The following is a 16,532-nucleotide window of genomic DNA, read 5'->3' on the forward strand; positions in this document are numbered from 1 at the left end:
GAGTAAAACTGAAATGTACATATTTGTGTACACATTTTAAATAACAAAAATCTTCTTCTTAACTACTTTTTAAATTTAAATCACTTCCATTACTATGCATGATTACAGCTGTGAATTTTTGTATTAGAATGATGTTATAAAGTTCTAGGTTTCCAATTTCCCAAGTTATAAAATTTTCTCACTATGAATTTTAATGACACAACTTGGCATGGCTTTGCTTTGTTCCATAACTAAGCTTTAAAATGAGCACTTCTACTAAAACTACACTAAATTCTGTATTACCTGCAAAACAATTAGTATTGAATTTGAATAAATAGTGTGGATACGTTTCCCACTTTTGTGGCATATATATTGTTAGGCAGAAAGATACAACAATCAAAAAGATCTTACCTCATGTTTTCAAAAATCTGCTGTGATTGATATCTTCTGCGTTACAAAATACAGAATACAGATTATTGTTTATGTGTGATTTATAGCTGTGTGTAAATCCAAGTTTACACTCTACAGTGTTTGGTAAAATACTTTCCCTGAATCTTTGACTTAGCACGCAATATGTATTTTCCTGAAGTAAAACCTGATTAAGGCTGCCCTATGTCAATACCCAACTCTTAAACAAATACTATATGTAGTCTTGGTTTGTAACAAAATAAACATCTAAACTAGGATTATATTTGTCTTTAAATTATTAAAATAAGATCTATATTAATAATCTACACTGATACATCACTTACTTTATGAATCTGTTTTCTTTAGGGCAATGTATTGAAATATGTGTGACATCTATGAAATTTGGAAAAAACATTTTATGTCCAGAATTTAAGTCTGATTCTATACAGCTACTACATACAGAGTGCTCCAAATGACTTCACAGTTGACCAGTAAATCAAACTGTGTTTTACTGCTTATTTCTTTTGTTGGCTGACAGAAATTAGACTTAATGTGGTCTTCTGCTGCTAACGTTCCTCCTCCTCAAGTTTAAATGTGCTGTGCTTTCTGAGATGCTTTCCTGCTCACAACAGTTCTCAGTATTTTGGTTGGATGTTTTTTTGTTTTGTTTTTTCATTCTGTATAAACTCCAGAGAGTTGTATGGTATGTCAAAACCTCAAACTAGCCCATTTAGCACAAACAAGCCTGCCATGCCTTTTTCTTAAGAAAGATTTTTCTTATTCATTTGGCACTTTTCCCTGTGCCAACTATCAACTACATTTTTGTTTTCTTACTCAGGAACATCTATTAAACTCAACAATAAATATTTGAGGCATATGAGGCAAATGTTATTGAAATCAGTTTAACTATACGGAATATATTATTCATCGATTATTGTTTTGTTTTGTTTTTTGTTTGTTTTGTTTGCTGTGTGCAAAAAAAAAACCTATTAACTATTAAAATACAATATGTCTGCATAGCACTAATATTGTATTGTGTACACATTTATTAACGACACTAGTATCATCTTTTCAAACGTATTTTCCACATTAGCTGCATCTTATTCTTGTTTTAAAGTCTTTTTCTCTGAACTGAAAATGGTATTTTGAAAAAAATACTGAAGAAATTGTATCTCTTAATCTTTTCCACATTATTATCAGGTACAATGTGAAAGACTTTGAATGTGCTTTTGGATGTCATGTCAGTGTCAAACTCATCCTCAACTGTTACCAGACTTTTCTGTCCAGACATTTTCACTTCATCAAGATTCTCTCTCCACTGCACAGAAGCATTAAGAGTCCACATCCCAGTATCTCTTTACAGAGTAGGCATTTCCTTTCACATAAATCTCAATCCCATGATTCCTTAACCTTTATCTTGTCATGCCAACACTAGAAACAGCACTCCTTCAAACACCATGTGAAACACAGTGGCTTACGAATATGGCTCACAACCACAACCACCAGACCACTGAGCAGCCTTCAAACAAGGCAGCTGAGGACTACAGCACCCAAAAGTCAGCACAAACCCTCTGGACACCTACATTGATTGTAAACACCTAGACTCTATTACACATCAATGCCACAGTATATAAGGACTCAAAAAAAAGAGGTGGGAAATAATTAAGTACAAATACGTACATTACTTTACTTGAGTAGGTATTTCTGATATCAGTATTTACCACAGTATTTATTTTTTCTAGCAACATTTTACTTTCACTCATTACACATATATCTGTACTTTCTATTTCTTACATTTTCATTGTGCACTGTTTTCAGCCCATCAACCTATGTCTTGTCTTTGCATGGTATTTTTTAATCTATCACTGGTGTATAATTTCCTGGCTATTATGCACCACAGATGTAGGCTAGTTTACAAAGCTAACTACAAGCAAAGCAGAAGGCAACCAGAAGTATAGGGCTAATGTGGATGAGACAGAGAAAGTCAGCGATTGTCTCCCTTTGCCTTGCCCTCCATTTACAAACCGGCGCTAGGCCACGCCCCCACTGCCACAGACTTGATTTTATGCACTGCACTGCTACCATATGATTAGCAACACAAATAATTGCATTGTAACCATAATGTTAAACCCTCTTATTTATCAAAATATTGATTAATGTCTTATTTATTAAGCCTGTATTATATTATATAGTCTATAGTATTGTAATCTAAGACATGACACATTTTTTCGATCTTACGATGTTCATAGCAATACGCAATATTTAAATCTTCATCCGATACTTTGGGGTGCTAACAAGAACAATACATTTTTTGGGGGGGATAACAGCGAAGCTTAAACCATAGTTTAGACAACTTAGTTTTAGTAACACGATATTTTTCGTTCTCATGACATCTCATTTGATTATTTCTTGCCACAGTTGCCAGTGGCTTGCTCATTAGGGACAAACTTACAATTATAAGGAACATACTTTTACATTATTTTATTACCGACTAATCTCTGTAAAGATGCTTTAAAACCATGCCCATTGTTAATAGCACTATACACATTAAAATAAATTGAATTTGAACAAATGGTTGGTTTATATTAATGTGCGTGTTCTAATGTTATCTGTTTCTCATACACATCATCTAAAAGTAACACAAATGAATTATAAAATATGTTGCAGTTTAATAAAGTAAAAAATTTCATTGTGGATATGGTGAAGTTTTTGTTGTTGTCATTTATTTAAACATTTAGGGAGGAAGTAGTTTTAGTTGTAAGTACTTAAACAGTCATCATCCATTAATAAAATGAGCCTCATTGGCAAGTGTCTGTGGTTTAAGCTCAATAACACATAGAAAAATTAGCACTTAACACTATCTGCTATGCTGCATTCCTACACCAAACATGCTACATTGTTTTGTAAAACACTACAGTCTGTTACCACCCAAAACTGAAAAGGGCATAATTATATAAGATTTCATTGCAACTGGGGCACAGGAGCAGGACAAACACAGGAAAGACATTAGGCTTATATGACTTTATGGCACGTAGCTTTCCTTAAATTAATAAACATATGATATAAATTATATTAAGAAAAACTATGCAACTAGCACACAGGTTTTTCAATGTCATATTCAATATATATTGATGTATTTATAACTACACAGTCTTGACAAGCAAATACTGTAGCCTGGCAAGATAAAAAAAAAACTAATTCTACATAATATTCATCGTTCCCTTTCAGGAACTCAAGCTGCTTCAACAACGCTTTGGGAACACTTTCTTGTTGTCCAGGGCATCGCTCCGGCTCTAGGCTTACCAAAGGTGAGTCCCAAGAGACTAATACTCTTAAAAGACTACCTGGCAGCCTGGGAAGCTCTGCCAGAAGTGTCTCGGTGGGTTCTGGTATTGTAGAAAAGAGGCTATACGATTTAGTTCGGGTCTCGTCCACCGCGGTTCAACGGAGTGTGTCCCACCCTGGTATGACCTGAGCAGGCTCTGGTCATGGAACAGGAAGTAGACGCTCTCCTGTGGAAGGAGGCCATTTAGGTGGTCCCTCTACTTCATAGTTCCCAAAAAGGTAGACTTCCTACTTCCTACTTCCTATTGCCTTTATTAGATCTACATCAGCTGAACCGCTCACTACTAAAACTCAGGTTCAAGATGCTGACCCCGAATCAGGTCGTGTCTCAAATCGGTCTGATTTGTCACGATAAATTTGAAGGATGCATACTTCTATGTATCTATCCTTTCTCCTCACAGGAAGTTTCTGGGGTTGAAGCTAACCAATATCGGTCTTTCTATTTGATCTTGTCCTCTCACCACGCACCTACACAAAGTGTGTGGATGTGGCCCTGATCCCTCTGAGACTTCAGGGCATCAGCATCTTAAATTAAATTGACGATTGGAGTCAATCAAAACACTTAGCGGTGTCGTTCTCGCCCACATGAAGGAATTGGAGTTACGGCTGGACGCCAAAAAAAGTGTGCTTTCTCCACTAAAGAGAACCACTTACTTAGGTGTGGGACACGACCCCTTAGCCCCAGAAACCGCTGGGGCTAATGGCAGCAGCGTCCAATGTGGTTCCACTTGGCCTCCTGCACATATGACCCATTCAGTGGTGGCTCAGGGACTGAGGGTTCTCTCTGAGGGGCAATCTGCTCCGTACAATCAAGGTCACAAGGCGAGCCCTACATACCTTAGATGTTCGGAAATATCCTGGGTTCCTATTTCAGGGACCCATGTTGGGAGTTCCTGGTCATTGCGTAACGCTAACGGCGGATGCATTCCCTGACAGGTTGGGGAGCAGTCATGAGTGGCTGCTGCACCCAAGGTCTATGGAGAGGGCCCTATCTGCTGTGGCACATCAATTGCTCAGAGATGCTGGCCGTTCTTCTTAATTTGAAGCACTTCCTTTAAGACCTTAAAGGCCACCATGTGTTGGTCTGTTTGGACACACACTCTGTGGACTCTTATATCAACCACCAGGGGAGTCTGCGCTTCTGTACAAGCTGGCACGTCAGTTCCTGTGGGCCCAGGGGAAGCTGCTCTTCTTGAGGGCAGCATATATCCTGGGCCATCTGAACCAGGGAGCAGACGCCTATTTGAGGCAAGGGCTGAGGCACAGGGAATGGCGACTCCACCATCACATGGTAAAGCAGATTTGGGAGAGATTTTACAGAGCTCAAGTAGATTTGTTCGTGACTCAAAAGACATTGCACTGTCCCCTCTGGTTCTCCCTTACTCCCCCAGCACCTCTACATTTACATTTACATTTGCAAAACGTACAAAAGTGCTTAGAGTCTCTAGTAATGAATAAATCTACACTGGTATGCCACATTACAAACTTAATATAAATATAACTCTTGAATTCTACAAACTTGGAAAGTGTGCTCTTGGTCATTCCATGACCTGGTATGCTGAAGCCCTTCTGTCTGCCTCCTTTCCACACCCCAGACCAGGAAAAGCTAAAGTGGCTATGTCCGGTAATATGAGCACGGGTCATATACATCGCCACAGAACAAGTCTGTTGAGAAAGTCGGAACAACTGTTCATCTGCTATGGCCCTCTGAAGAGAGGTCTTCCTGCGAATAAGCAGACATTTAGCAGATGGATTGTGGATGCTATTTCATCCTCCTATGAGTCCTCTGTTCACCCGGCTCCTTTTAGGGTCAGAGTGCACTCAACCCGGAGTGTGGCAGCCTCTAAGGCTTGGTCCACCGAAATTCATCTGCAATGCTGGTGGCTGGTCCACTTCGCTGACCTTTGTCAGGTTTTATAACCTCGACCTCAGTGCCATTCCTCTTTTGACCTATCTGTGCTCTTACACATTAGACAAGGACGTTACCAAAGCGTTTGTCAGAATCCTCCGGTTTCATGGCACAGAATTCCAGGTTTCGCAGCATGCACGTCCAGTTTGGCAGCATACGCTTTCAGGTTTGCGACGCACACTTCCGGGTCGGCGCCCATCTCACAGTTTTTCCCATGCCTCCCTGTATTTGAGGACACCTAAAACATTTATTCGGGGCCAGATTATCTTACCAGCTTTCTAGACCCTGAGGGTCTATGCGGATGCATTCCCAGTGTGTTGTTGACGCAGCATATCATTCTCTAAGCGAACCCTGGTTACATACGTAACTTGGACACGTTACTTTATGTTAGCATATAAAAGAATTTATAGCAGGAGAAAACAAGTTTGACCAGAATGCAGCCATTAAGAAATCCCTTATGGTTTTGCCAGCCACTGCAGTTAAAGTACATGAAGCACTTTTTTAATGCTTATAAGAAAACTAGAAGGATTATTGCTTGAAGTGAGCTCCAAAAGTATCTAGGTGATTTGAAGTTCTAATGTTGTTTGAATATAATAGTGATTTTAGTGCAATATTACCAGAGCAGCACATTTTGAAGCTACTTTAATTAAATGGAGCATTGGCATATCAAGTTATGTCCTTAAGAGGAAGTTCTATAATGTTTTCTAAAGGTTTTCTAAAGTTTCCTAACCCTTTCCTGTACCAGCATGCCCTGTCAATGTATATGATACTCACAGTCTGTACTAGTAAGGTATCTGTATAAGAAAATTTGACAACATTTACCACCTCTATTATGAATATATTGTTAACATTATAAAAATGACATATAAACAATACGTTTTACCTCATGTTTCCAGGAAAAGGGTTCAGTTGTGCTGTAATGCCTCTGTGTTTAGCTGTATTAAAGTATTAAAGGCTCGTCTTGGGTGTTTCCCACCACGTGACATTTCTCTGACTGTACAAATAAAACCTGATTGAGGTTTTTTCCGATATCAGTTGCCAACTCTGTAACAAACAGAGCTGGCAGAAGTACACACATTATTTTCTTAAGTAGAAGTACCGATACTCATGTTTTAAAATACTGAATCTAATTTTTTATTCAAGTTGAAGTCAAGAGGTTTGGGCTCTGACATGTACTCAAGTAAAAAGTAGCCATTACTACCTGTTTTAGTGTCATGCTAGTAACTAGACATATTAATATTAGGGCTGTAATCGATTCAAATATTTAATTGCAACTTAATCGCATTCTGTTCTAAATGTACTATATATTAACATTTTATGTTTTTAATACTTTAAGCAACATGGACATACAGAAATATGGATGCTTTATGCAAATGTATGATTATTATTAATGAAACCATACTCAACATAAAAACAAAAATGCAGACAAGAAATATTGTAAATATTTTAAAGGAATTATGGTGGTTTAAATTACATAAATCATCAGGACACCAATCTGAACTTGCTACGTTTCCACACGGACGGTTAATGAGGTGATACCGGAGAAACTGTACCTCTTCTAACTTTTGTACGAATTACATAATCAGAGAAAATTTGGTTTCAATAGGAACTGGTTTATGACTTTTCGAGCTTTCAATGCATATATTTATTATGTCTGTGCAGCAAATATTCACTGAGATTCAGGTTGTTTTATTTATGTGTTTGTGAAGAAAGATGATGCGGCATAGAGCGCCCCATGTCTGTTTTCTTTATTTTATAAAAGCACAGCATTTTGTTGTTATTATGAGTGTATGCAATTGAAAGTAGACCTGTTCAGATTTGAAAATGCCACAAAATGCGCCGCCACGTTTATCGACCCCCAGATGGTAAATTGTGTGAATCATGGCAGATTTTGGTGTATGATTTAAGACTTGGCGCATCAGTAAAACAAATGTTTAGTGATTCCAAATATTTTTCGGTGGAGTTTAATTGTTTTTTTTTATATCTGAGTAAAGAAAGGACGTCGTGAATAAATGTATGTTGCGCTGAAGACACCATAATACACACTGCTATTACTGTTTAACTGTGCAATAATAACAAAAACAAAGTATCCTAAACAACACGTGTGTCAGGCACAAGAACTCGCAGGAAACCGGAGGTTGAATGTACAAGAAACGTGTTTACTTAAGTCACTCAAGAAATGAAAGAGCAAAGCAGAACAACACGCAGGCATAAACTAAAACACAAAAGAAATACAGAAAACAAAAGAAACGTCCAACACACATGAAGCGTGATGTAAACACAAAGGGTGAGAGAGTCCACAATGTTCGTAGGCCTAAGCTGTAGAACGGACGGTGAGACTGTGAACGACTGGGGTTTATATATGGTGGTGACTGATGTGACCCAGGTGATGATGATTAGTAATCAGGTGAGCTGCTAGGGTGGATATGAGGGTTAGGAGAAGGCGTGGCTGGTGGATCCCTGACAGTACCCCCTCCCCCAGAGGCGGCTTCTGAAGCCCTGACCCTGCGCCGCGGCCGACCCCGACCCCGGGGGGCAGGACGCAACGGATGAGCGGCGTGGTACTCCTCCAGGAGCGCAGGGTCCAGTACGTCCCGCCGCGCCACCCACGACCGTTCCTCGGGGCCGTAACCCTCCCAGTCCACGAGATACTCCAGGCTGCTGCCCCGACGCCGTGAGTTCAGTATCTCTCTCACCGAGTAGACCGAGGGCTGCTCCAACACCTCCGGTGGCGGGGGTGCAACTTCCCTGGGTCGCAGTGTGTCCACGGGGGTGTAAGGTTTGAGGAGCGACACATGAAAGGTGGGGTGAATCCGGTACCGCGGTGGGAGTACTAGCCGGTAAGCTGCCTCGTTGACCTGCCTCTCGATCTGAAATGGCCCGATGTACCGGGGGCTCAGCTTCCTGCAAGGAAGCCGCAGTCGCAGATCCTGAGTGGACAGCCAGACCCAGTCTCCGGGCCTGTACTGGGGGGCCTCCCTTCTGCGTGCGTCAGCATGATGCTGGGTTTCTCTGGTTGTCCGGCGCAGTTGGGTGTGTGCAGCCTCCCACGTCCTAACACTCTCCCGGAACCAGTGGTCCACTGCAGGTACATTGGCGGGCTCGTCGGTCCAAGGAAACAGCGGGGGCTGAAACCCTAACACACACTGAAAAGGCGTGAGTCCTGTTGTATCCTGGCGCAATGAATTCTGGGCGTACTCCGCCCAGGGCAAGAACCGACTCCACTCCTCCTGATCCTGGTGGCAGTATGACCGTAGGTACCTTCCCAGGTCTTGGATCCTCCGTTCGGTTTGGCCATTCGACTGGGGGTGATACCCAGATGACAGGTTGACCGCGATCCCCAGTAGCCGAAAGAATGCTCTCCAGACATGTGAGGTGAATTGGGGACCTCGGTCAGACACCACTTCCTCCGGAAGGCCAAAGTTGCGGAAGACGTGATGGAAGAGGGCTTCTGCCGTATCCAGGGCTGTGGGGAGGCCTTGTAGGGGAACAAAGCGGCAGGCTTTAGAGAACCAATCGACGACCACTAGGATGCATGTATAACCCCCCGAGCGAGGAAGGTCAGTGACGAAGTCCACGCCGATGTGCGACCATGGTCGTTGTGGAATAGGCAGGGGGATGAGTTTACCCACTGGCAGATGCCGGGGGGTCTTTGACATGGCGCAGGTGTTGCAGCCCCGGACGAACTCCGCCACCGTATTGCTCATCCTGGGCCACCAGTAACGTCCCTGAACCAGACGTAGGGTTTGTTTCCGACCCGGGTGCCCCGAGCCTGGGTTTTCGTGAACAGACCTGAGCAGGGTCTGTCGGCATTCTTGTGGCACATAGGTTCGGTTTCCGGGGCAACCAGGGGGCGTGGGTTCCCTCCGTGTGGCCGCGCGAATATCCCCGTCCATGTCCCACACAATGGGACTCAAAATGAGCGTGGGAGGCAAGATCGGTCCTGACTCGACGGGTTCTTCAGGCCCATAGACCCTGGAGAGCGAATCAGCCTTGCCGTTCTTTGACCCTGGCCGATATGTGATGCTAAAGTTGAACCTGGTGAAGAAGAGAGCCCAACGCGCCTGACGGGGGTTTAGACGCTTGGCCTCGCGGAGGTACTGGAGATTCTTGTGGTCGGTGATGACTATGAAAGGATGAGCGGCCCCCTCCAGCCAGTGTCTCCACTCTTCCAGGGCCAGCTTGATGGCCAGGAGTTCCCGGTTACCTATGTCGTAGTTCTGTTCAGCGGAGGATAACTTCTTTGAGTAGTAAGCACAGGGATGGAGCCGCGGGGGGTTCCCTGAACGCTGGGAGAGGGCGGCCCCTACTCCCGTGGAGGATGCATCCACCTCGACGACGAACGGGAGCTGAGGGTCAGGGTGACGAAGAACTGGGGCGGTACAGAACCTCTTGCGTAGTTCCCCGAAAGCCTTCTGTGCCTCTGGGGTCCAGGAAAGGACCTTGGCCTTACCACGCAATAGTGATGTGAGCGGGGCGGTAACCAGGCTGAAACCTCCTATGAACCGGCGGTAGAAGTTAGCGAACCCTAGAAACCTTTGGAGCTCCTTGATCATGGTGGGGGCCGGCCAATCTCGTACGGCCATCACTTTTCTCTCATCCATCCTGATGCCCGCTGCGTCGATGACGTAACCTAGGAACTGCGTCTCCGAATGGTGAAACTCACACTTGGAGAGGTTGAGGTACAGTCGGTGTTCTCGCAGCCGTTCTAGGACTTGGGTGACGTGTTGATGGTGTTCTTGTAGCGTACGTGAGTAGATCAGGATGTCGTCGATGTAAACGATCACGAACCGATGGAGAAAAGGACGGAAAACCTCGTTCATGAAGGTCTGAAAGACGGCTGGAGCAATGGAGAGCCCGTACGGCATGACCCTGTACTCGTAATGGCCTGAGGGAGTGATGAAGGCCGTCTTCCATTCGTCCCCCTCTCGGATGCGCACCAGGTTGTAGGCACTTCGGAGGTCTAGTTTGGTGAAAACGCGAGCCTCCCGTGGTTCCTCCAAGGCTGCCGGGACCAGGGGGAGCGGATACGGAAGCGGGGAGATCTGTGCGTTCAAGCCCCTGTAGTCGATGCACGGCCGCAAACCTCCATCCTTCTTGGCCACAAAAAAGAAACTGGAAGCCGCCGGAGAGGTTGACTGTGTAATGAAACCCTGACGGAGGGCCTGCTGGATATAACCCTCCATCGCTTGGTGTTCCGGGGCTGCCAAGGGGTATATCCGTCCCTTCGGTAGCTTAGCTTCGGGCTTCAGTTCAATGGCACAGTCCCATGGCCGGTGTGGGGGTAACCTGGTAGCAGCCTCCTCGCTGAAGACGTCCGAGAAAGCATGGTAGACCTGGGGGACTTCCACCTGAGAGGGTTGTCTTGCTCCTTCAACTCGAGTTGCTGCCAAGGTCAAGGTGGTCCGGGGTGGAGTCGGGAGTGGATGTAAGCATGTCTGCCGGCAGGTGGGGCTCCACTCCAAGATGTCACACGGGTCCCAGGAACAAGTAGGGGAGTGTTTGGCTAACCAGGGACGACCTAGGATCACGTCCACTGTCAAATCCTCCAGTACGAGAAGCTGGATTTCCTCGTGATGTAACACTCCGACCTGGAGGGTGATAGGGGGCGTGCAGTGCTTCACCTTACCCCGTCCTAAAGGACGTCCCTGGATAGTCTGCACGGTTAGTTCCTGAGATCCCCGCTGCCGGCGTAGCTGGAGGCGTTCTAGACACGCCTGTGAGATGAAGTTTCCCGCTGATCCTGAGTCGACCAGAGAAACGACAGATAAAGAGTGAGCGGGGGTTTTTAAGGTGACCTGGAGTGTGGACAAATGAGTAATGTCAGAAGTAAGAGTGACACCACTCACCGTCCGACGGGGAGGTCTAACTGGGCATTGGGCCACGCGATGTCCTCCTTCTCCACAGTAGAGGCAGGCCTGAGTCGCCCGTCGGCGCTCCCTTTCCTGCTGAGATAGTCGCTGTGAGCCGAGTTGCATGGGTTCCGGCAATGGAGCTGCTGATGCCGCCATGGCGGGCGCTGGGTCGTGCAGGGGAAAACGGCCAGCAGTCAGGTGTTGAGAAACGCGGATAGATCTCTGAAGAAACGCCTCTAGTCCTAGGGTGTCATCAAAGGTGGCCATTGCCAGCCGGAGCTCTTGGTTTAACCCCCTGCGATACACAGCCAGCAGCGCCTTCTCGTTCCAGCCAGCAGATGCCGCCAGAGTACGGAAGCGGAGGCTGTAACCCGAAACGCTGTCAGTTCCCTGCTGGATGTTCAGCAGCTGATCTGCCGTTGAGGTATCCCCGGGGGCGGTGCTAAAGACCTCGGCGAAATGCCCAGTGAAAGCGGCAAATGACGTCAGCGCCGGGCTCGCTGCGCTCCAGAGCGCTCTCGCCCACGCGAGCGCTCTTCCGGAGAGAAGGGATATCAAAAACGCGACCTTAGCTCGTTCGCTGGGAAAGTTCTGGGGTTGCATCTCGATATACAGGGATACCTGAAGCAGGAAGCCCTGGCACTCAGCCGTGTTTCCGGAAAAAGAAGCCGGGAGCGCAACCGGGCTGCCGAAAGCTGAACGGGGAGGAATCGCGACCGCGGGTCGGTCAACCAAATCCGCAGCCGCGGCTGCGGGCTGATCCTCCATACCAAGGTAACGCGGTTTAGCTCCTTTCCCTGTTGCCCTTCGGTTTTGTTAAAGGTCCGTTCTTCTGTCAGGCACAAGAACTCGCAGGAAACCGGAGGTTGAATGTACAAGAAACGTGTTTACTTAAGTCACTCAAGAAATGAAAGAGCAAAGCAGAACAACACGCAGGCATGAACTAAAACACAAAAGAAATACAGAAAACAAAAGAAACGTCCAACACACATGAAGCGTGATGTAAACACAAAGGGTGAGAGAGTCCACAATGTTCGTAGGCCTAAGCTGTAGAACGGACGGTGAGACTGTGAACGACTGGGGTTTATATATGGTGGTGACTGATGTGACCCAGGTGATGATGATTAGTAATCAGGTGAGCTGCTAGGGTGGATATGAGGGTTAGGAGAAGGCGTGGCTGGTGGATCCCTGACAACGTGCAATATCAGAAGTTTTTTAAAATGTGCAGAATTACCTGTGTGCAATATTACCTGCAATAAGTGCAATATTAACTGTGTGCAATATGTCTGTTAGCATAACTAATTACTAGTGGTCTTATATTATTATTAATTTCTAATCTTATCTTAAAATGCTTAAACAGAAATGCATTGATAACGCGTTAATACAATTTACTGTTGTTGAAATAAATTTGCGTTTGAATTTTGACAGCTCTAATATATATGATTACAAAACTAATTTAAAACTTTGTTACCTAATGAATGTATCCAGGATGAACATCCACCATATAGAACACAAGCAGAGAAAAGATGATGATCAGGTGATCAGGAATGTCTCTGTTTTCAGTTATGTTTACATCACTGACTCCTTCTGTCTCATCCACGTTAACCCCATACTTATTGTTGTCTTCTGTCTTGCTTACTGTGAGCTTCGTAAACTAGCCTATATATTTGTGGTGTGTGAGGTCCAGGAAATGATACACCAGTGGTAGGTTGAAAAAAGCCATGCAATGACAGGAAATAGGTTAATTGGCTAAAAACTGCATGCAATGAGAAGAAAAAACATTGGCATTTTACCAAATATATTAAAACTAAAGTAACGAGTCTGTTTTGAAAATGTAATGTAAACAATTTAATGAGTGAAAGTAAAAAGTTGGCTAAAAAAAATTAATAGTGAAGTGAAGAAATGATACCATAAAAATCTACTTAAGTACAGTAAAGTATTTGTACTTCTTTCCTTCCCTCCTCTAGTAACAAATAGTTGTTGGTGATTTGGTACCAACAAATGAACATCAAATCAAAGATATAGTGTATTTATAGGTTTTTTAATATTTGAAAATCACAAATAAAAAAATACTTTTATCACTGTAATATATTTTAATGCACACACTTGCAGGTTTTTATGATATCATGTCACATCATCATCAGAACAGCATTTAATATATATTAAATATATAAAAATATATAAAAAACCCAGAAAATCTTTAAAGATTTCAGGACTAGTGATGCTTAGGCAAACTATAAGGCAGGAATAATTTTACAAGATATGGAGGATCTTTTATGGTGGTGGGAGAGGGCTTGTAAGTGATCTAAATGCATGCAATTTACTTTTAAGGCAGCTAAAGGGAAAAAAATCTAAAACTGATCTATTAATAGCTTACATGTAAATTTCATTTCAGAAGCTTTTCTTATAATGAAAAGGTTCTGTAGTAATTTTATTAGCTTTAATAATTGTATGGACTGGAAAGAAACTGAATTGTGTTACACTAGGTCCTTGACCCTGTGAATGAACTACTACTTTATTTATTCTCTCAAACCCATATGTGGAAATGCTGCCTTCTTGTGGTGGAATGAGAAACTGCTCGAAACTCCTTTTTAAATGATATTCTTTAATTAAGGATCGACTCCATCAACTTGGTACAAAGAATACAGACACGCAGATCAAATATATTAATGCAGTAGAATTCCAAAAATCAAAATGTAAAAAATAGTTCTCTTATAGTAGCTGTGAGGTGTAAACCTTTCCAGTAAAACAGAAATAGGAAAAACAGAGATGCAGAAAAATATAAATAAAAACGTTAAATATTAAACATGCTTATTAACAAAAGTGAGATCAAGTTAATACAGCTTTATGACATACAATATAATCAATTGAAATATCTTTCATTTATTTCCGGTATGAAAGAAGGTAAGAATATTCGTCATTATAATTGACCCAAATTATGACTCAAAATGCACTGCATTGATTGACGCAATGTTTTTAATTGGTAATAACCATAATGACATCAAGGTTTGGATGAGTTTCTTTAGCAGCAGCGAAAGCATGAAGAAGAAATGTAGTACAATGTACTCCAGTATGACAAAGAATTACAACAACAATAATAATAATAATAATAATAATAAAAATTATTATTATTATTATTATTATTATTATTATTATTATTATTATTATTATTATTATTATTATTATTATTATTATTATTATAGGCAGTGATTCTTGCTATTCTTTTAATCTGTATCTTTGGTCTTGGTCCTCAGTCACTGGTTGACTGGTTCACTGGTTCTTCGGAGAACTGAAATACACCAATATAATCATTATCCAGAAAGTGAAACTGATATCTATAAAAACAAGTATAACATGAATTATAATTTTTAGTTGACTGGTTAAAACACACCGTCTCAAACAAATTCATGAAAATAATTCCATCTGAATATCCATATCTGTCCTACCTTTGGGACCATGGTGGAATTCTACAGCATTTTCCATAGACTTTTTCCTCAAGTTTGCCTGCCACTGACTGACTGAGGGCACTGAAAGATACTGGGAAGCCTCACAGTTGTACCTGTCACAAAACAACATCAACAAGAAGTTACACTGAAACCATAAACCATAATCTTGGGTGAAAATTATGCATTAAAGCTAACATATCCAGATATGATATAAGTCTAAACTAAAACTAAACTCAAATGCATCCTGGTCTTTATTTAAATGCTTACTAAATGATATTAACTATTTGTACCAAGAGGGTCATCAATGGTTTTGGCATAACTGCTTTCATTTGACAGATGGTTTGCTGCCACTCTTGTGGGCCCCTGAGCAAGGCCCTCAACCCTCAGTGCTCCAGTGGTGCTGTATCATGGCTGCCCCTGCACTCTCACCCCGGCTTCTAACATCACCGGGATATGCGAAAAAATAATTACACTTTTCTGCAAATTACATGGTAACAAGCACCTTTCTTTCTTTTCTTTTCTTTCCTTTCAAATAAGATCTTTCTTTTTTTTTTTTTATTTATGTCCAATAACAGTGGCTCCAGTTGCATAACAAATCACAGGATTATATTTATGTACTTGCTATTGAATGCATTTTAATACAAAGCGTACAGAGAATTTATGTGTAATTGTTGTTATAGTGAAATTATCTGAGACAATGTTTAACACAAGTGTTAGCAGGAAGGAACCTGTTTCCCAGACATTTCACAAGCTAAAATAAAAAATTATTATTAAAAAAAATATATATATATATATAAACAAATATTTGACGTATTACTGTGGTAGAAATGCAATTTCACATGGAATAAATAGAATAAAACTTATTCATTTAGGATGGTAACAGTATGCAGCATCACAGCATCCTGTTGTTTATTTTACCATAAATCATTACTTACTTCAGAGATTTCACCATTTCTGTCAAATAATTTACATACCTTGACTAAATCTTCACTACATCTAAAAATAAAAAAGTGTTAAATTGTGTATTTGTATATATTTGTATGATATAGTCATCAACACGATTTGATACTATTTTTTCCACTGAAAACCTGTGATCACTTACAGGTCTGCAGGTGATCTGCTCACACAATGAGGTTTCACACCGGAAAGAGTGTTTTGCTGCTGTTCATTGCTGTTAAAACAGAGAGAGAGAGACAGAGACAGAGAGCGAGAGAGAGAGAGAGAGAGAGAGAGAGAGAGAGAGAGAGAGAGAGAGAGAGAGAAAGAGAGAGAGAGAGAGAGATATAGAGAGAGAGAGAGAGAGAGAGAGAGAGAGAGAGAGAGAGAGAGAGAGAGAGAATGTTCCCAAATCCTTACATGAGCTTACTGCAAAGTTTTACTAAGTATTACTGTTTATTAATACTTTATATTAAAATTATTCTGATTCTAACATTTTGTGGTGAATTACATAAAGTTAGAGGAAGATTAGTATTAAGACACTTGTTTTTGTTATTTAATCATTTCATCTACATCCAATAATAAAATTCACTTCAAATGTAGTCTCAAGCATAAGATTAATACAGGGTTATTCATAAAGAATGAATCTATATC

The 16,532-nt window shown here is 42.1% G+C and overlaps 1 long non-coding RNA gene across 4 annotated transcripts in view; it reads right to left on the minus strand.

The window, feature by feature from the left end:
- LOC310729168 overlaps positions 1–16,532 on the minus strand; it is a 28,168-nt gene that overhangs the window by 10,321 nt on the left and 1,315 nt on the right. The window contains exon 1 of one of the 4 annotated variants that reach the window (XR_014534460.1): positions 6,525–6,677. The exons of 2 other annotated variants lie outside the window; for them this stretch is intronic. This is a non-coding gene — a long non-coding RNA (uncharacterized lncRNA). Of the gene's footprint in view, positions 1–390; positions 708–6,524; positions 6,678–16,532 lie in introns of those variants that run through there. One more of the 4 variants, XR_014534461.1, reaches the window with a different exon arrangement.

This window comes from Silurus aristotelis, assembly GCF_946808225.1.
Source record: "Silurus aristotelis genome assembly, chromosome: 7".
Lineage (NCBI taxonomy): Eukaryota > Metazoa > Chordata > Actinopteri > Siluriformes > Siluridae > Silurus > Silurus aristotelis.